At 35.4% G+C, this 21,799-nt stretch overlaps 1 protein-coding gene across 2 annotated transcripts in view; it reads right to left on the bottom strand.

Annotated features, from left to right (window-relative positions):
- ZNF804B (zinc finger protein 804B) overlaps window positions 1-21,799 on the bottom strand; it is a 506,235-nt gene that overhangs the window by 290,041 nt on the left and 194,395 nt on the right. Inside the window, exon 1 of one of the 2 annotated variants that reach the window (XM_084976954.1) lies at window positions 10,759-10,834. The exons of the other annotated variant lie outside the window; for it this stretch is intronic. The gene's annotated coding sequence lies outside the window, so the exon portion shown is untranslated. Of the gene's footprint in view, window positions 1-10,758; window positions 10,835-21,799 lie in introns of those variants that run through there. 2 annotated transcript variants of the gene reach the window in all.

The raw sequence follows: 21,799 nt of genomic DNA, 5'->3' as shown, positions 1-21,799 counted from the left end.
GGCTGAGGATTTAGTTTTGATGAATTCACTAAAATGGCATAGTTGTAATTCTATATCAACTTTCCTTCTTCCTAAAGCGATAACTCTTTTTATGGCATTCCTATTTTCTGTGATTACAAAGATCATATTTTCAAGGAGATTTAATCGATCAATCAGTCTATGTTTCTAAAACTCTGCATCAACTTTTTATTGTTTTTCTTCTAGAATACTGGAAGCGATAAAATAAGTTCTTGTAATTGACATAATTCCTCTTAATAAATTAGCTGTGGACGCTCTACTCCCTTTGTTTGATCTCTGGTCCTTCTCATATAAAGCTTTGCAATAACTATGGTTATAATTAAGCATTTATGCTATACACACATCAGTAAATGCATAATTTTCTTTGCCTTTTTGACAAGGGTGTTTAAAATATATGCTCCCATATCAAGCATCATTCTATGCATGAGACCAGTAAATCTCTCTCTTGCTGACAAATAATTCAACATTCAAATTTCCACATTTTCAGAACAACAAATAAAGCTTCTATCTCTCTCTGGTAGTGTTTTATTTTCATTCTGTGTCTCATTTGTTTGTCATTTGAATCCACACTGTCATAGAGATTTTCTCTTTTTCTTTTTTATGGGTGGTAAGAAGGTTTTTAGTGTGTTCTTACTCTTTAGGCTACAGACACGTTTTGTTTGATATACCAATAAGAAAAGTGTTCTCAACAAAAATTAAGGATGAAAATGGAGACTAATGATTCCTTACCAAACCAGACCACTGATGTTTTACTATGTTTCTATCAGGAGGCATTCAGAAATATGTTAGGGTTTTAAGCAACACAAAAATATATAGACACAGCCAATCCCTTTTTTTGTGCTTAGCGTCCAGTTTGGGAGATAAGCCTTACACTTGAAAATTCTCCTTAAAACAATGTCATGATATACATTCCATACAAATCAAGATCCAGTATGTGCATCTGAAATAGGTGAGGCCCCGAGGCTGCAGTGATGAGGCTTTGCTTATTGCAGGAATTTGAGATGAAGGATGTCAAAATAATTACAAATATTTATTGTAAGGAAGAAAATGACATGAAAGCGTGATAGTTAAGGAGTTGAGGGCCATTTAAGAAACCAATCTTATGAGAAAAGCATGAAAAACAAAAGCAAAGCTGCGCTATGTACTGCTATCTGGGAGAGGATTTTGAATAACAGACTCTAAGGAAAGGAGTGGCTCAAATTGTTTCAAGTTAAGGAATTATCATCATCTTAAAATTGATTTACTTGGAAATGAGGTACAATTTTTTAAAAAGTCTAATGCTTTATGCTTTATTTAGTAAAGAGTTGAGCTTTGTTTAGCTTTAAATCCACTTTTCTTCTGTAGAATGAAATAGGCCTGTCACATGGGCTCAGGGTCCAGAACTAGATTTGGGTTCTAGGAAGGAGAAAAGACAGACATCAAAGCTCCGGAAGTAGATTGTGATGTGGGCACATGTAGATTGTTATCTAAGGTGAGTCAGAGGTGAATGCTAGAGGAAATATACCGGGTAAATGATGGATGGCTAGGGTGCAAATGAAAAAAAGTAGTCTAAGGTGTGAGATGTCAGTAATAGGGAAAAAGACAAGCTCCAGAGCAGGACAGGGTGAGAGAGGGCTGGACTTTCTGTACTGGGATCCTGGGAGTTTATTTTCACTGGGTACATGGTTCTTAAGTGGACCATTAGAGCAAATTGTGTACCATTTGTGCAGGCAGTAAGCATGAAGCACTTGAGAAAGGCATTCAGTTTTACTTCTTTGGATAAGAAGCTAAACACAGCAAAAGCAGGAAACTGGATTGGTATTATTTTCTCAAAATAGATTATTTGTGCTGTGGGGAAGGAAGGAAATGCTACAATTATGAAAAATAATGTGAAACACAAATCATTTGTCATCATTAGCCCCATCATTCTCTAAAGGAGTCTGAGGTATGAGAAGAAATAACCTAAATGAGGACATTGGAAAGCAGGTACTATTAGAAGAGGGACTAGAAAAAGAGAGAAGGGATTTAAACAATTAGGCAGTGTGTCTTGGCTCCACTGATTTAATAGTACATTAATGTATTTTATGACTACCAGAGTCTGTTTGCCAAAACTTGTGTGTGCCCTGCTAGTATTTTTAAGTGGGAACCCATTCAAAGAAATAAATTATTGGAAAATATTTCCTGTTATGGGGGAATCTTTGAGAGGATACATTCTTTTGAAGGAATACTTAGGTTTATTGGTTATTTTTATTAGAAGGAAATATATCCTCCATAATGGTTTTGTTTATGTCCGAATTTTGCTTCTGGTTCCAGTCCATTCATTTTGGCACATATGCAATTATTTGGTCAACAAGGAAGAATGAATAAATCCCCTGTAGTGGGCATAGAACAGTTTTATGTTGCCAAAGTTTCTGTGGTTCCTGTGCCTGTCAGAATCTTCCAGTATTTCTGGTCTTTGCCCTTTATATAAGGCATGTTGAATCACATCTTCCCATTAAAATAGTATATCACTATTTTAGAGCATGAATTTCTATGCCTCTTACTTTTTTTTTTTTTTTTTTTTTGTAATGGGTAACTAGTTCAGATGCATGAACATTCTACGAAGGAGCATCTGCTTTGTATTATGTACAGAACACCCTGCAAACAAGGGAGGGGATTGTCACCAGACTCCCCTCACCATGCTTTACACTGTTGTCTTGAGTCCCACAGAAGCAGTTCCCTCCTAGTCCAAGGCCAAGTAGGATGGAAGCAAGAGTATGATAAGAGTCATGTCTTTAATTTTTAAATAAAAATATATTTATATTTTCAAAGATTGATTTTTTAGATTACCTCCTTTAAAAATATCATTCTTCAGAAAATGAGATAATGGGTGAGTCTTTTTTTTGTTGTTGTTGTTAAATACAAATGTTTAAAATTTTGGCATAGCAACACAAAAATCTAGAAATATGTTAGTACATTCATCCAAATATCTATAAACCTACAGACCTACAAATATCTATAAACCTATAAATGCTACAGACTACAGCATTTTTAAAATAGAGATATTCTGACATTCCCAATATGAAAGTTTAACCTTAAAAAACCAATACATTGTACTCACCTTGACATTCAAGTGAAAGCTATTAATGAAGATAAAGGATCTCTCTGATAAATTTAAAAACAATTTCAAATTCAAGGCAGACCATGCATTTCATACATACATTTTCACATATGTAAAATAAAATCACTACCTTCTAGAAAATCATTTTCTAATCAGAGGGACTGACATGCACTAGACAACTGCAATAAAGATTTTTAAGTGATATAATTAGAAGTATTTTTTTAAAGGTTATAGAAATTTATAGGAGAAAGATATCACCAACTTGTCATAGAAAGCCTCACACAGAGCTACATCAAATGGCTTGAATCATTTAGCTCCAGAGAGCTGACTTGGAAAGTGATAGTCAAGGATTTTTTCCATTGACCCAACCTATTTACCCACCTCCAAACGGAATTTATCTGTTTGTACCATTACTTTTGTTTGGACCACTCATGAAGTCAGAGGGAAAACAGGCTACTCAGAAGTCTGGTACAAATATAGAGGAGCCACAGGTGGAGTCCAGTTATGCAGAACAAACCTAAATCAATTAAATATTAACTACAAAAAAAAAAAAAAACTACAACATAGATAATAGTGTCTGGGATCTGAGAACAGAACTGAATTGGCCTATGAGCAAAAAACAATTCATTTAAAGTACTGACATTTGCAATGTGAAGAGTTAGACTGCTCTGTTAGGAAGAAATGATTGTCTTGTTTTAAAAATAAGCTGCTGCCCGACCATATTTACTCTGATGTAAACTCCTACAGACTTCAACGTGTACAAAGTTGAGCAGATAGTTTCCAAAGAATTCATAAGAACAAATGCCTGCACACCACTGTTCCAGAGTGGAGGTTGCATGGTGAAGTGGAAAAGCATGGGCTTGAAAGACAGACAAACCTATCCTTGGATTTTACTTGCTAGTTAGAAGAACTTCAGGAAGTTATTTCTTAGGTTTGAAAAATACAGATAATAATACCCTCTTCATAGGATTCTTTTGAGGATTTAATAAGTTATTATATATGTAATGCAAAATGTTAAAATTGTAATTCTCGCTGAGGTGCTGAGCTCTGTCAAGTATGGCATACCAAATGAAGATGGACCACCAAATAAGACTTTTGTGATGGAGGAAACCAAGAGTCAGTTTCAGAAGTCCCTCAGGAACCCCTTAGCCAGATTGAGATCAAAATAAAGAATGCTAGTCAGTAGAAATGTAAAGCGAGCCACACGTGTAATTTTAAAGTTTCTAGTAGTCACATTAAAAACGGTAAAAATTTCCTAGAAATTATCATGCTAAGTGAAGTCAGCCATACAATGAGACACCAACATCAAATGCTTTCACTGGCATGTGGAATCTGAAAAAAGGACAGACTGAACCTCTTTGCAGAACAGATGCTGACTCACAGACATTGAAAAACATATGGTCTCCAGAAGAGACAGTTTGAGGGGTGGGGGGATATGCTTGGGTTGTGGGATGGAAAGCCTGTGAAATTGGATTGTGATGATCATTATACAACTACAAATGTGATAAATTCATTTGAGTAATAAAAAAAAGACTTTTTTAGAATTAAAAAAATAGTAAAAATTAAAAGGTAGCAATTTAATACTATATTTTATTTAATTCAACATCATTAAATATTAGCAATTCAACATATAACATGAAAATTATAAATGTAATATGTTGCCTTTTTTCATACTAAGTCTTTTGAAATTGTATATGTATTCTATATAGCACACCTCAATGAAGAGCATAATTCAAGTGTACTTTGTGACTATGTCTGTAGTACCACACAGGTAGATATAAACACACAGGTTCTCAAAGTATGATTCCTGGACTAGTAACATCAGCATCATGTGGGAACTTGGCTAGAAGTTCAAATTTCAGACCCATCTGAGATCTACTGAATAAGAAACTCTGGAGGTGGGGCCTAGCATTCTGTGTTTTAACAAGCTCTCTGGATGATTAGGACATCCATTAAAGTTTGAACACCACTAGTCTAAAAGAGCACACTTCTCAAATATTAATGTGGATGCATCTGACTTGAGGATCTTGTTAAGTGTGGTATTTGATTTAATAGGCCTCACGTGGAGCCTGAGCTGCTTCCTCCCTAACAAGCTTCCTGTACTGTGGATGCTACTGGTCCAGAAGACACTGGGAGTGGTAAGGGACTGAGCAGTGGTGGTCAACCCCAGTGCAACCTCCAGAGTTGAGAACCACAGATCTAGAACCTGAAGAGGGTAGGAAGAGTTCTATGAGATAGATTATTGGAGAAAGGTCTGAAAGTACCATCTCCTCCTTCAGGACAGTGTCTCTTCTTTCCCTGAAATCTTAGCAAGAGGGGTTTAAAAGGATCCACTTGAAGAGTTGGAGTTTTTTCCCTAGAGTTTGGAGGACTCAGTGATCTGGCATCAGGTTCATACCCATGATACAGGGGTGGTAGGAGTGATGGCAGTGAGTTACTCTGGCAAGGGATCCAAGGGGGGCTGTGCTGTGTCTGGGAATAAACTCCCTCTTAAGATGGGTGAACAGATGCCTGTGATTTCTTGTGGTCCAAATGTGAACCCTGAAAGAAAGAAATCCAACCTCAAAACTTTTCAAGTCCTCACTAACTGGACAATGTGTAAGATACAAGAGGATTTCAGAGTCAGAGCCTGAGTTTGATGGAGCCAACTGTCGGCTGGTGGAGGAGGTCCAGTGAACAAAGAGCCCCAGCTTCGCAGAGAAAAACAAATGTTGTATATTATTTATATATAGAATTTTTTTTAAATATGCAAATGAACTTATTTACAAAATAGAAACAGACCCAGAGACATAGAAAAGAAAATTTATGGTTACCAAAGGGAAGTGATGTGGGGAGGGATAAATTAGGATGTTAAGATTAACATATACAAACTACTACATGTATAATAGAGAACCAATAAGGTCCTAGTATATATAGCACAGGGAACTATACTCAACATCTTCTAATAACGTCCAAGGGAAAAGAATCTGAAAAAGAATATATAAATACACACATACACACATGTATAACTGAAACACTGTGCTGTATACTTGAACACATTATAAATCAACTGTACTCCAGTAAAAACAAAACAGAACCAAAGAGCCTCAGTGCAGGTCTAAGAGTTGCAGCAGGACGGGCCTTGCAGGGGAGCCTCTTACAAGCCCAGGGCAGCACACACAAGGGAAAGAATAAGCTTGACTATTTTAAATGTTATAAAATATGACATTATATACATATATGACACATATTTCTATATGTATTATTATGTACTTGTGCTTAGAATTTTTAATATTTTTTCACACCCAGAGAGGTCAATTACATAAGAGCCCTGAACCCCCACATTCCAAATGGGGAAGGTGTATAACAACTGTTAGCAGGTGGGGAGGATATGGAGGAGAGAGAAGGCCCAGGTGTCTGCTCCCACGGGGGGAAGCCCCCTATGAGGAGGGGAAACGATGTGATATTTATTGTTTGCCTTTGGATTATGGTCAGAAATAATATATTCAAACTTCAAAACTGTATGGTAATGACGACGTAAAATCTAGGGCTTTGTAATTTCTGAGGAAGTTCAGGAAAGCCATGAATTGGGTACCATTTTCTTACAGGAACAGGAGAAGAGGCTGTGGGGAATAAAGGACAGATGTGTCAGTGCCATAATGGCATCTCATGAGTCCCGTTTGTTCATTACAAAGAATATGGTATGAAGTCCTATAGGTGCTATCTGCACACTTCTTTTTCTCAAATAGGCAAAGGCTAGATGAAAAAGGAAGTGTCTGATCATTACATCGATTACAAATCAATTACATATAAAAGTTGGATCCAAAAAGTAACACTGAACTTTATCACGCCATCATGAACACTCAATAAAATACACATTTGCTCCCAAGATCAAGAGACTAGGTCACTATAGTATGAAAATCTGTTAAAAATATTTACTTTGAAGTATCCTGTTAACAGCCTATCTGCATTTTGTAGCTTTGAGTCAATAAAATTTTTTCTTAAAAAAGAAAAAAAAAATCCTTTTCAAAGTTCTGTGTTCCTGCCTGCTAGGAAATTAAAAAACACAGTTAAATAGGTTTGTAGGTTTTATTGATGTAGTTTTTTGATCAAAACAATCATCCTCCAGGGTTAAAAAAAAGAGAGATACAAGTAAATATACCAATTTTGACCTGTTTTCTCTGAACATATATCTTGTGGATTGTGATTCCTATTATTTCAAATCAAAGTACTTCCTGTTATTTCAGAGCTTAAGAACTCTGACGTGAGTGAACCCGTCATTATCTATCATGCACTAAACTTTCTTTACAAGGAAAAAAGATCCCTTCCTAAAGATAGCCTCACATTTCCTAAAGGACATGATGGATTACAATATGCACAGAAAAAACCCTCCACATTATTTCAATGAATACTTGAAAGTGATATACGTGAAAAGCAACTGCTACGGAAATAGAGTGGCCAGGTTTTCTCCAGGAGAAAAGCATTAAAACGCCAATAGTTATTTATATTATAATATCTATTTATGTATATATTATTATAGATGATATTGTATATTACTACAAATATTTATAATTATATAATAAATATGATATATATATATACAATTATAATATTTCATCAATAATTTGCATTAATATCTTGGGGATATCTATATGTCACATACTGGCTCTTGAAAATATAAAAGTTTACCTCTTAAAAATTATGAAATAAATATAATAAGTCCTGGTTAGCCTAGAATTTTGTGGAAATTCAATCTGCAAGTCTAATTATCACTCATAACACTGTATCGACTCAAATATGTCGCCTTTCCCCAACACAGCTTTTCTTTTTGATTTAGAGTCAGGTAATCCGCTAGTAAGGAGAATTATAGAAGCCTCAGAGTTCTGATTTTTTTAATCAGATTCAGCAGTCTCCAAAAATTGTTGACACTACCAGTTCTAACAAAATATCTGTTTAATTGACAGGACTTTTCAAAGATGATTAAATTCTAAACTAAAAGTATCCTCTTAGATGAGAACATTCATCTATTTTTCAAAGGAATGTTTTATTTTCTGGTGAAATGTTTGTTAATGAAAAACTGATGATGCACAGGAGATTTTTTTTTTCAGTCAAACTCTATTACTAGTATTTATTAAGCAGCATGCTACACCAGGCAGGAACTATGTTGGAGTCTGGGGAAAAAACTGAAACACAACTTGCTGACCTCTGGAAACTGACAATTGGGAAAAGAATCCAGTAAGTAAATACATAATTCATTAAAAGATGTTAGGTATTGCTACCAGTATATGAATAATGGTCTATTTTACTACAGAGGTTGGAACACAATTTCCTGGAGTAACTGGACACAATTTCAAAAAAAGAAGACATTTTGATCTGGGGAAAATGCGGAACAGGTAGATTGGGGCACATTTGTGGCATATAAGTGATTGAAAGATTAAAAAAAAAAAAAAACGCAATACAAATTTCTATTTTTAGGAGTTCCCATCGTGGCCCAGCGGCAACAAATCCAACTAGTTGTTCACAAGGATGCAGGTTCAATCCCTGGCCTTACTCAGTGAGTTAAGGATCCAGCACTGCTGTGAGCTGTGTCGGAGGTCACAGATGGGGCTCAGATCCCACATTGCTGTGGTTGTGGTGTAGGCTGGCAGTTGTAGCTCTGATTTGACCCCTAGCCTGGAAACTTCCATATGTCACAAGTGCAGCCCTAAAAAGCAAAGCAAAACAAAACAAATCCATTTTTACTGAAGCTTCAGGATTGCCATCAGCATTCAGTACCTTGCTGGCCATGTAACAGCTTCCCATAAATACCCATTGATTGAATGACTCCAGAGGATGTAGACTAAGGAAATACTGATGCTCTACTCTGCACTACTTATATCTGTTCACCAATTTTGACCTCCTTTAAAAAAAAAAAAAAAACTGTAGCTCCCAATCCACAGCTCTGGTAAACTATGAAAGAGGTAAAAGCTGCTCCAGGTGAGACAGAAAAAAGGAGTCTATTTCATCTCTTCCACTAAGGGCCTCCAGAGCATCCCTTTGCTTTAATTAACGCCGAGTGTGTCCTCACTGTCAGAGCACATGCTGAGAAGAAGATTCTGGGGCAGCACAGTTTCTGTTGAAAGCAGAATTAAAAGGTAATGTTAAAAAAAAAAAAAAGGAAGAAAGGAAAAGAAAAGCAACATTTGTGTTTAATTTTGAAAATATGTGTGAAAGGAATGTAGGTAGAAGAGGCAAATCCAAAAAATGAGAATTATTCCAGTAAAACCAATAATACTATTCTTTACTTACACCTATGTGACCCATTACATATGCAAATTCTCTGCATATCTCAAGAGGTTTGCAGAGGAGTGATTTCAGAAGTGAAAGACACTACTTCACTCTTCAGCGAAGAACTGGAAGGGTGAAAGGACAAGTTTAATTTTCTCAGTATGTGTCACAAGCTAGGTAAGAGCAACAGATTGATTGTAACTAGAGTTTGGCACGTGATATTAAAATTTATAATTGTGTATTTCCTTATCATCAAGGGCAATCTTAGCAATGTCTTTTCATCACCTGCCCAAGTTCCTAGCACACAGGAAACAGTTAAGAATGCTTGAATAAAGGAAGACATGTCTAAATTGTGAATTACATATTATGAGGCAAGCAGCCTTCCAACTAATGATACATGGCAGTTCAGTCTTTGACTATAAGGTCAAAATATCAAACTAAATATATGCTCCAGGGCAGTAGTAGGCAGATTTTTGCTGTAAAGGGCTAGATGGTAAACATTTTAGGCTTTTTAGGGCCAGAGAGTAGCTGTTGGAACTATTCAACTCTGCATTGTAGTGTGAAAACAGCTAGGAGCAATAGGAAAATAAATAGATGTGACTGTGTTCCAATATAACTTTATTTATAAAAACAGGCAGTGGGTCGGTTGTCCAAACCCAACTCATTTAGTACAGTTTTGTTAAAGATATGGGTAAGAAATAAAGCTGTAAAATATTTAATTTTATATCATTAAAAGCTTCTTTGATATTGGAAAAACCAAAAATATTATTAATATTAGATCTACAAAATTACAAAAAAAAACTTCCAGAACTACTGGTTTGCTTATTTATAAAATGTTTGGAATATAACATTTTTATTCCCCTGCTTCTTTGATCTAGACGAGTATGTAAGAAAAGTATGCAATAAACCACTGAATGATGTTGCTTACATATCTATTTTCATTGAAAACTGCACAGGTTTTGCACTAGCATTGCTTTGTGGAAGAAAGGTGGAAAGATGATAAAAATGAAGAAGTAAGGAGAGGAGAGTGTGGGAAGGAAGGAAGGAAAGAACAAGAGAAGAAATCAGTTGCCCGTTACTGCCTCAGGTTTTAATATCCACACTTATATGTATTTACCTGTCAAAATTCACATTTTCAGAAATAACTCTATGTCATGTTTTATTATAATACTAAAGCTAAAAAATGTTTACTACCCTGATATTTATGTGATTTATACAAAAAAGTTTCTGTCCCGTTTCAAAAATTGGAAGAAAGTGACTATGATGCAAAATACAGCTTTAGAAAAAAAAAAATCCTACTCTCTAAGCAATCATATATATGGTATATAATTGTAACTAATAAACACAGTGCAGAGTGCCAGCTGTGGAAATTTATTGCTTGCTTTAGCTACATGAACATAAAGAGTTTGACTCACAGACACCAGAATTTAATGTCAGATGTAAACAGTTTGTCCTCCTTTCTTCCTCCCTTTTGTTTGTTCCTAGATTTGACTAGGGATAAAAGAAAAAAAAAAAAAGTCACTCCAATGACAGTAATTGTTGCCTAATGGCAAGCATGCAGTCAAATTAGCCTAAGTGTCCATTTAAAAGCAAACTTTTATGTGGTTTGCTAAACTATTAAGGCTATTAGTTGAGACATGGAATTGATTTATTTCACCCATTGCATTAACCTCATCTTGCATACTCATCAGTTTCTTATACAGGGCAAAGTAAATGCACCTTGATGTTTTTATAAAATTCAATTTAACGTCGAGCCATCACTTTTAAATGCTACCCATTGCTATAATCATAAGAGGGTGACTAAGATACCCAGAATCTTCATTACTAGTAACTAAATGATGCTTCAGTAATAGAGTCCTCATGGAAAATGAATTTCATGCTACTATATGCCAAATGTGATTAGTAGCAAATAGGCTTTATTTTTGTAGGATTTTAGGTTCTTTGATCCAAAAACCAAGAGATAGGCACTTTTTAACCTAACTGAAGAAGTTAGAGCAAGATCAACTGCTTTAACAGTTTTAACAATTTCTGCTTCACAGTAAAAAAGGAAATACTTGATCTGATAAAGGTTTGATATAAACACAAAGTATATAAGGCAACATCATTGTAAAATTCTAAAACATATATTTAATAATAAATGTATCTGAGAAAAGACTATGTCCAAGAAAACTATACATGTTCAGAAATAAAACCTAGCACATGTCATATGGATTGAGTCTGTACATGGATTATGGTCACTACCCAAGGACACACAGTAGCACAGTGCTTCTGGTCATCCCTTTTTTTTATGGCCATGCCCAAAGGATGCAGAAATTCCCAGGCCAGGAATCAAACCCATACCAGAAGAGCAACCCAAGCCAGTGCAGTAACAATGCTGGATTCTTAACCCACTGTGCTGAACGGGAATTCCTGGTCATCCCGCTTGATTAGAAAAGAGTTTTTTCTTTACCAGTCTAGTCCTACTGCTTTAATTAAATGTTATGGAGCAACAATTTTTGTTTGAAGAATCTCCTTACATTTCCAAAGCAATTTTTACATCTTCCTTTTCTATATATTCATTCATTCATTCATTTGGTTACCATAGCCTAGTCTACTATAGGCACGCTTTCACTCTAAGCACCATATTTTACACACTGTGTGACCCCAACACTTATCATATTAGTCAAAACTGAGCATACCTGTAGGCAAGGAAAGCTATGAAGCAGCGATATATCAAAGCATATAAAATGGAAAGTGGAGAGAACTAGCCAGGCAATAGGGGAGTGAGGTATTGAGAATATTGAGAATTCACATTTACAGAAAAGAAAAAAGGATACAAATTAGTGCAAGTAACAAAGAAGATAAAATTTGAAAAGAAAATGAGGAATCAGGTTTTCGTACATCATGGAGGATACAATTTGTGCACTAATTTCTGACCATTGAGAGCCCCATTGCTGTTTTAACAAAACATTGCTTTAAAAAAAAAACGTATCAGTAAATTTCAACAGTGAGGTCCCTAGCAACCTAATTATTGCCTTAATAAATATCATTAGCATAATGAGTATCTAATATCATTTTTGATAATTATTATTGGTAAAAAAATTAAGGTTGACAATTATTAAATTTCTGATAAACCTAGAAAGGATTCACCCAAAGAACTTATGTTAGAAATATCAGAATAATAATTTCATATTATTATTTTTTAAATGCTTTTATTAACTATAATGAAGTTAATATTAAGAAGGGCTACAGGCAGTTCCTGTTGTGGCTTAGAGGTAACAAAACCGACTAGTATCCATCAGGATGTGGGTTCAGTCCCTGGCCTTACTCAGTGGGTTAAGGATCCTGTGTTGCCATAAGCTATGGTGTAGGTTCCAGATGTGGCTTGGATCCCGCATTGCTGTGGCTGTGGTGTATGCTAGGGGCTACAACTCGGATTTGACCCCTAGGCTGGGAACTTCTATATGCCACACGTGTGGCCCTAAAAAGACCAAAAAAAAGAAAAAAAAGAAAGGGCTACAGTATTGTGCCATACTATTCTCTAGATTCAGAAATACTTTAGGGTAGTGTGGTAGAATATTAAAAAATATATGTGTGCTTCTCTATATTTAATCCTCTTTACACATGGATTTCTTGGTTTATCAATTCTAGACAAAATTTATGACTTCATACCATGAAAGATAAGAGCATGTTCATTTATATCACTCATCACTGCTTTCTCCTGTCTCCTCACCATTTTTTTTATTCTTTATTCTTGGTTACTTTTGCAATTTAAATCATATTCTTCAAACTCTGCTTCTTATGTCATCAGCCATGGACACTGACATGAAGATGCCTTTCCCCTACCCACAATCTCCTCAATTCTCCCCCCACAAATCTATTAGCTATACCTTTCCTTTTACATGACTGAAGCTAAAAAAACTTTACATGCTGTTTTGTAAGTTATATATAAGTCAAATGGAAGATGTTCCAAGTTGACCACTGAGACGCTTGAGAGGCATCCTCCAGGTAGATTTTGGAGGACACCATGGATTAATGTCTGGCTCACACCTGAAAATCTGGAATGCTGGATTCTGTGGATGGCAGCCTTCTGTGACATGCAACAAAGAGCAGTTTAATCACCAAAGCTGGGCTGAGGTCAAGAGAGGCTTTAATTTTGACTGAAGCTCACTTAGAGATATTTACGATACAATGCATGTCTGCAAATACTAATAACAGAACTGAGAATACTGTGTGTTTGTGTGTATAACCAGACAACTTTTATTATTTGAAAATGACTCTAAAAGTCATAGAGACCACTTAACCTCAATTCACAGTTAGGACAAAATAGCCCGTTGGCATGTTTTTGAAGAATAAAAAGGGGAATAAACAAACACATTTTGTTTAATTTATTCTACCTATGGGTTACAATAATAGCATGTATTTTAGGGGTTAGTTATCTAATGTAGAAATGCCAAGAAATTACCCCTGTATATGAATAAATATTAAACTGGAGAAAGCAAGTAAGAATTTCCAGGAAGAGTTATTTAAAAAATACAGATGAAGCTTACCTTTACCCTAAACCTACAGAAAAAGTTTCCAAAAGTGAGGTCTGGGCATCTTGGTCCTTCAGGTAGTTTTGATGTCTAGCTGTGGTTGTTTATAATAGTTATAGATGAATATTAGACTCATTTTAGCAAATTATTATGCCTATTCTCTCTCTCCCCCTCAAATAAACCTGTGGAAGTTTTATTGTATATACATTAAAATTATAAAACAGTATATCCAATAAAATTATACATAACACTATATTATACATAAGGATATATGTATAAAGTATGTACATACACATATAATACTAGCAATTATTATACATGATATTAATAAATCTCTAAAGAAAGTGGGGGAAAGATTTGGTTTATTGCATGGTTGTCATTGGGGTTTAATCTACGCAAAATCATTTATGAAAGACTTTATCTCTTCCCTAGAGAGGTTTCTTTCTTTTCCTGGAAGAAGTTCATCAATTCCCACTTAACAGAAAATGGCACAGAGATTAAAATAATTTAAGATGATTTAAACCCAGGATTTTTGCCCCCTAAGTTTGTGATCTTAACTACCTAGATATCCTACTTCACAACTGTGCTTCATTTGAGATCATGCCCTTAACAATGAACACTTGAGAAAAGTCAAACGATTCTGGTTGATTGTCATATCAATTTTTATGTGCTTTTTATTACTTAAAGATAAAGGATAGGTGATTAGATACCAACATTATCCTAATAAGTACAAATATTGAGAAATTCAGTGGAATAAGGAAAAGACATGGCAGCAATTCACAAGTGACTTGTAAGGACAAAACGTCTGGAATGGTAGTCTGCTCTTAGATTTCAATTTACATGATTGACGTTTCTTTCAAATGCTCTACAATTCATACAGACAGAAACAGATGGGCCATCTGTTTTCAAGTTTCTCATCTCTTTATAGCTCAGACATATTTTGTGATAGCCAAGCATAAAGGGGAAAATGGCAATCCTCATGCATGGTTCACCAACTCTTATTTCTCCCTTCCCAAGGTCAAACTTTCCTCTAGAAGAATATCCAACCTTCTAAGAGAAGAAAATAGTTTCTATTCATACATCCACTTGATGTGTGGACTTACACAGATTCATGCAGAACTATTTTTGATCAAGTGCTTGGAAATTTCCATTGATTCCAGCTTCCAATAGACAAGCAACAGGGAACCTTCTTGACCTATAATGTCTCCAGGTCCTCAGAACATATAATTTCAAACTACAATACAGGGGGAAAAATTATTCCTATAAGGAAAAACAGCACTAAATCAAGGTGAAATCTATGATGACACCACAGTGAAATAAAAGTAGAATTAAGATGTGGTCCTATCAAGGAAAATCTCTCTACCTGTTATATGGTTTCTCCCTTTTAATATTTAAGAGTTCAAGCATTTACATTCCTTCTTAGGTTATTAAAACAAGATTCTATTCAACCGCTTACACTATGCATGTTACAAATCTTCATATCCTATAAAATCAGAATTTCAAATAGAAACTCCCACCTAAGAGTTCTCTCTGAACTGCAATGGATGCTTAGGCAAATGATGGTAGTTAATTTGTTAAGAAGATTTATATAATTGTCTCTTTTATATGTGGAATTTCCTTATATCCACAGAGTTCTGTTCTCTTCAAGTAAGCTTCTTATGGCCATTACCTATCCCACAGCCATACAGAAAGCAAAGATCCTTAGCACAGATAACAGGTCACAATGCTGTTTAGGTTAATACTGAAATGTCATACAAGTGCCTTCTTGTCTGAGAGATTTTTGCATGATAAACTATGCATAAAACGTACCATTTAACCATGCTGAAGTGTCCAGTTTAGTGGCATTGAGGTCATTCACATTTTTTGCAACCATCACCACTATCTATATCTAAAGCTTTTTCATCATCCCAAACTGAACTCTGTACCTGTTAAATACTTACTCTCCATCCCTCCTTTCCCCATCCAGCACCTGAAAACCACTATCCTACTTTCTGGCTATTGAATTTGGCTATTCTAGGTACCTCCTTTAACTGAAATTGTAATATTTCTCCTCACGTGTCATGTAATTCACCTAGTATAATGTTTTCAAGGTTCATCCATGTTGTAACATATAGTAGAAGTTTGTTCCTTTTTACAACTGAATAATATTTCATTGTAGTTTTACACCACATTATGATTATCTATTTATCTACTGATGGGCATTTGGGTTATTTCTACCTTTCACCTATTATGAATAATGTGGCTGTGAATATTGGTGTATAAATACTTAGTTCAAATTCCCTGCTTTCAATTCTTTGGGGTGTATATCTTTAAAAGTGGAATTGACTAGATGATCTGATAATTCTATGTTTAAGTTCTGAAGAAATGCCATACTGTCTTCCACAGCATCTACATTATTTTACATTCCTACTAACAATGGACAAGAGTTCTGATTTCTCTACACTCTCACTAATACTTGTCATCTTCTGTTTTGTTTTGATGTATATGTAGATATCCATACATATGAAATAGGTGTGAGAAGTGTAAGGTGGTACATCATTGCAATTTTCATTTGTAGTTTCCTAATGATTAGGGATGTTGATAATGATGTTTTTGGCCTTTTTTTTTTTTTGGAGAAAAGTCTGTTCGAGTCCTTTGCCAATATTTTAATTCTTTGTTTTGTTTCAAATTATGTGTTTTTATATAATGTAAATATTATTCTTTTGGAAAATAGATGATTTGCAAATATTTTCTCTCACTCCTTAGGTTGCATTTTCACTGTCCTGATAGTGTCCTCTGATGTAAAAACATTTTTGAATGAAATTTATTTACTTTTTTATTTTGCTGTGCTTTCAGTTTCATATTGAAGAAGTCATTGGGAAATCTACTGTTATGAAGTTTCATATTGAAGAAGTTTACTTTGAAGATTTGTATTCTTTTTACATTTATTTATTTATTTAGTCAGTCTTTTCTAGGGCCACATCTGCAGTATATGGAGGTTCCCAGGCTAGGGGTCTAACTGGAGCTGTAGCTGCCGGCCGACACCAGAGCCACAGCAACGCCAGATCCAACCCTCCTCTGCGACCTATACCACAGCTCACAGCATTGTCAGATCCTTAACCCACTGAGCAAGGCCAGGAATCAAACCCACAACCTCATGGTTCCTAGTTGGATTTGTTTCCACTGAGCCATGACGGGAACTCCTTCTTTTTACTTTTATATGTAGGTTTTTCATCCATTTTGAGTTAATCCATGTATATGATATAAGGTATGGGTTCAACTCCATTCTTTTGTATGTAGGTGAATATCTGTTTTTCCCAGCACTCTTTTTGTGGAAAAAACTGTCCTTTTTCACTGAATGTCTTGACGTTCCTGTCAAATATCATTTGACTATATATGTGAAGGTTTATTTCTGGTCTCTCCATTCTACTCTATTTGTCTGTCAGTATGGATTTATGTCAGTACCACACTGTTGAACTATTGTAGCTTTGTAATAAGTTTTAAAATCAGGATGTGTGAGTCCTCCAACTCTGTTTTTCTTTCAAAATTGCTTTAGCTCTTCAGGATCACTTGAGATTCCATATGAACTTTTTTTTTTTTTTTTTTTTTGGCCTGTGGCAAGTGGAAGTTCCTGCGCCAGGGATTGAACCCAAGCCACAGCAATGACAACACCAAGTCATTAACCTCTAGGACTCCCCATATAACTTTTAGGATAGGTTTTTATATTCCACACAAAAAAAGGGACTTTTGCAGGAATGGCATTGAATTTGTAGATCTCTTTGGGTAGTATTGATACCTTAATAGTATTGTCTTCCAATCCATGAACATGGATTTTCTTCCCCTTCCTCTCTGTTTTGGAGACCATCTTAGACATTAACTTTCTGGTTGAACTACATTCATATAATTTCCCAAACTCAATGTGGCAACTGTCTAGTTTTATTTGTCTGTTTGTTCTTTTTCCTCTGTGACATTAAAAAAATGGTGATAACAGTGGCTGTACCTGTACAGTGAATACTTTTATATTAGATCTCTATTAATTTCTCTATTACTGAGAAACCTATGTTAATGTTCAGATGCGACGTGTTCCAAGACAGAGACATTATCATCTTATACACAAAACTGTTGAGATATCTGCATGTATGAGCTATCCACATATATACATCTATATGTATATATGAATGTATAAAATTATATATATACACACGTGTATGTGTATGTATATATCTATATATATCTATATACATTCAGTACTCCTCTGAAAAGCCAGTAATGTCACAGTCACTTTGTTAGTGTACGTATCCACAAATGAAAGAACTTTTTAAAAATATCATATATTTTCATAATTAGCTCAAAACTCTAAGGAATAATTTGTAAAATACAACATTCATAAACAATACATCCTCTTAAGTATCAATTTATGGCCAGTCTCCCAGGCACTATTCCTTCTGTGCCTTTAGAAAAATGATCTAAAACAGAGCAATATTGAGCTTAGTGAGGAGAAATTTAAAATCCAACCACAGCCCACATTACTCTTCCTTTCCTGGTACCTGAATAGTGATGTTCTCCAGTTATTTTGATACAGCTACACATGCTTTTCTGTCTGTGTGCTACATAAACTAAAGTGCTAGATAGTATATTGAGTGGAGAGAAGAGCCCTACCGATGCTACGTAATGGTGAGAGACCACAATTTAACAGGACAAAAAGTGTTCTGCACAAATTCTACAAAAGCCAACTTCCTGGTCCTTAAGGAAGTGAGTACAGAGATGATGCATTTCAGGTTTATAAAAAAACTCAGGACAATGAATTGTAACTACAAGTTTCTTCAATGCAATTAAAGACACTGCAGTCGGATACCATTTTGACAATAAAACTAGACAGCTTTTACAAGGAAAAGCTTTTCCAGGCAGCAGAGTGTGTTTTAATCAAATTCCACACTAAAAGCTTATGTACCATAGAGAAAATTCTAAAGTAAAATGTAAAAGCCTCCTTCTTTTGAAAAATTTACTGTTTGGTATTCCCTAAGTGATTGTGAAGTCCCCTTTTCATAGGAGATACAACTCAGAAAAGATTGATGAAATGTGGCAGGACAGCATCAAGGCTTTAGGACTATTAATTTAAAATGCCTTTCCCTTTCATCCTCTGGTGTACATTGCCAAGCAATCATCATTTTTTCTTTACCTTTTTCTTTTGGTGATAGAGTTTGTGTCATACCAAGATCACAGTTCCCTGACATTAATTATGTACCACTGAGGTCTACATTTTTTTCCTTCATGCCCAAAAGGTCAAATTCTGTGAGAAGATATGGAATAAACTGAACACTTGAGCTGCTGAAGAATTTCATTTCAGCTCAGGACTTTAGAAACCAGTGCTTGATCCTTATTTTTCTTGTTTTCTTTTTAAAAGCTGTGAAGAGGTCACTCCTACATTCAGAGCTACAACTTTTTGATAACTTCAAAACAGAATAATCATGTAGAAATAAAAAAAAAAAAGACATGTCCAAAGATGCTGTCCCTGGTAGTTACCTCAAATTCAAGACAAAAATCAACCTTCATCTAGTATATGAACATTTACAAATCACACAAACTGTGAGATATAAATGGAGAAGATCAGCAAACAACTACCTACAAAATCAGTGAAGTATGATCTCATAAAACCAAAGAATTTATAAATTTTCATTCAAAATCCTAAAACACTAAGCATTTTAATGGTATTTTTAATGTATGTATTAATATTTAGACATAATTATTCTTCATTTAGAAAACTTTCTCTTGAACTGCCATAGACAAGTTAAATTTCATACCAAAGCACTTTGGAGGAGAACTGGGCTTTTCCTCATTCTTTGTGCCTTGGAACTGGTGGTGGTAAGGGGGGTTGACTCACACTCAGTTCTTTAATCTTTAAAATATATTTTACACATGAAAACTCTGAAGTTACAATCTATTTGGAGGTATTACATTGAATACATCTTAATCATCTAAGGCTACTTGTAAATGACAAAAATCATTGGTGAATTCAGAAGGGAAAGAAGTATTAAACTTTGTGTTTGCATTTATCCAAAGAGAAAACTGATAGCTAGTTTTTTTTGTTTTTTTAATAGATATTATTGTTAAAAGTCAATACACCTTGTCTAAAGGATATGAAATTCACTCAGGCCTACAAATTATATTGTGCTGGTAGTTTTTCAACTGAATATATTTTCACAAAGCTCATAGGATAGAGTGCTACATCTCAGAAAGGCAAAGGATCTCTTGTATTTATGCAAGTAAGAGAAGAAACTTCAAAAAATCAAAAAGGTAGTGTTTTGAATAAAAACATCTCTAAGAAAACGAAACAGTTTATATTTTTAAAGCTAGCTCTCACCTCAGAGTCATTTCTCTCAAATGAGTGTGTCTCCTGTCATTTCTCATCTCTCCTCATTTCTACAGTACTTCCTTGGCTTCTTCTCTTAGTCTCCCCCCGCGCCCCCCCTCGCCAACCCCCCATTCATGCCCGAATATGTCAGATCACCTCCCTCTGGGAAGTTTCCCATGACTCCTTCACTTTCTTTCCAGACACCATCACCCTGTTCCCACATCAGCTTCTGGCAGAGCACATGTCATACTCCATGGGGCAGGTCTGTTTCCTGCTCCCTCCACCGCAGCAGACCCTGGGCCTTCCAAAGGCAGCCTTGAATCTTACTTCTGGTGCTCCCTCTCAGAACCTAGTACAGGTTGTTACCTGTAATCCCCACTTAGTGACAACCAAGAAATCCATGTTGTAAATAACTGCTCAATAAATACACCAACTACCATAAGAATACAACAAGGACCAAAAATGAGACTGGAAGAAGAGTTAGAAGTGACATGCTTTATAAAAAAAGAGAAGAAACCAATGGTCCTTGTTTTAAAAAAGCACCTTAATAGGTTTGTTTGATTTTAAACAAGTAAGTTAAAAGTCAAAATTTCCATTGTAGAGGAGTAAGCTAATTGTTGAGTACGAAAAGTTATCGAGAATTTTGGTTTCAGAACTCAGAAGTAGAAAAGGAGGAAGAGAAGGTGGCAATAAACTGGGACAAAGGGAACCATGAGGATTGAGAGGTTCCCACTGGCATGGAATGGATGAATATTGGAGGGAGAGCTAATACTGAATTTAAGTGGCAGTCCACACTGTACGATGCTGTAAACCACCCCCACTACCCCAAATAGTAGAAATTTGTGTCCAATTATCATGAATTTGTTTTACTAGAGATGGGAGGATCCTGGGGTGTCTATGAGTGTGCCACGTGGGAAGAAGCCAGCAAAGAGCAAATGAAGAAGAGACTTAGAGTGAGGACTGAGAAATCAGCAGAAACAGGATAATGGAACAAAAGCTGAAGAAGAGAAACGTCAGCTCTCGGACAACCATTGCAGGTAATCCTGAGAATATCCCTAAATTTGAAGGATTTAGCTATTTTCTTTGAATATTAAAATCTGGAGTTGCCAGAAGGCAAGAAGATTTGAGAACTGTTAAGACTGTCTCACAAGTATTTAAAAGCTTCTTGTCTGAGAAAAGTTTGAATGTCTTAGAAAGCACTTTATCATTAGCAGAGCGATCCTGAGAATAATCTGAACCCTCATAATTTTTTAAAGAGCTAAATTGACATAAAATGTATTAATGAGGTAATGTAAGAAAGTTGAGTCATTCTCTTCCCAAATCACACTTGAAAGGGTAAACCTGCCATCAACAATGACAATATATGAAACATTGTGTACTAGGTGACAAGAAAGACCTATGAATCTTAGTGAGATTGAAGGAAAACCCTTCAGGGAGAGCAACCCTGATATGTAAATGAGAAGTCAGGAACCAGGCAACCTCAAGAGTGATGGCGTGCAGGAAACAGTGAAGAAAGCTCAACACATCAGGCAGGTGAGAAATTCTCACTGTAAGAGACTGACTTTTTCATAGTCATACATGAAATAGGCTCTGAGAGGGTACAGAATCTCT

This window comes from Sus scrofa, chromosome 9 (assembly GCF_054392235.1).
Source record: "Sus scrofa isolate SSC_HxYL_T2T_F1_AM1 chromosome 9, Sscrofa_HxYL_maternal_Yorkshire_Landrace_v2.0, whole genome shotgun sequence".
NCBI classification, from domain to species: domain Eukaryota; kingdom Metazoa; phylum Chordata; class Mammalia; order Artiodactyla; family Suidae; genus Sus; species Sus scrofa.
The sequence above is the reverse complement of the archived record's forward strand: the minus strand, read 5'-3'. Positions and strand labels throughout refer to the sequence as shown.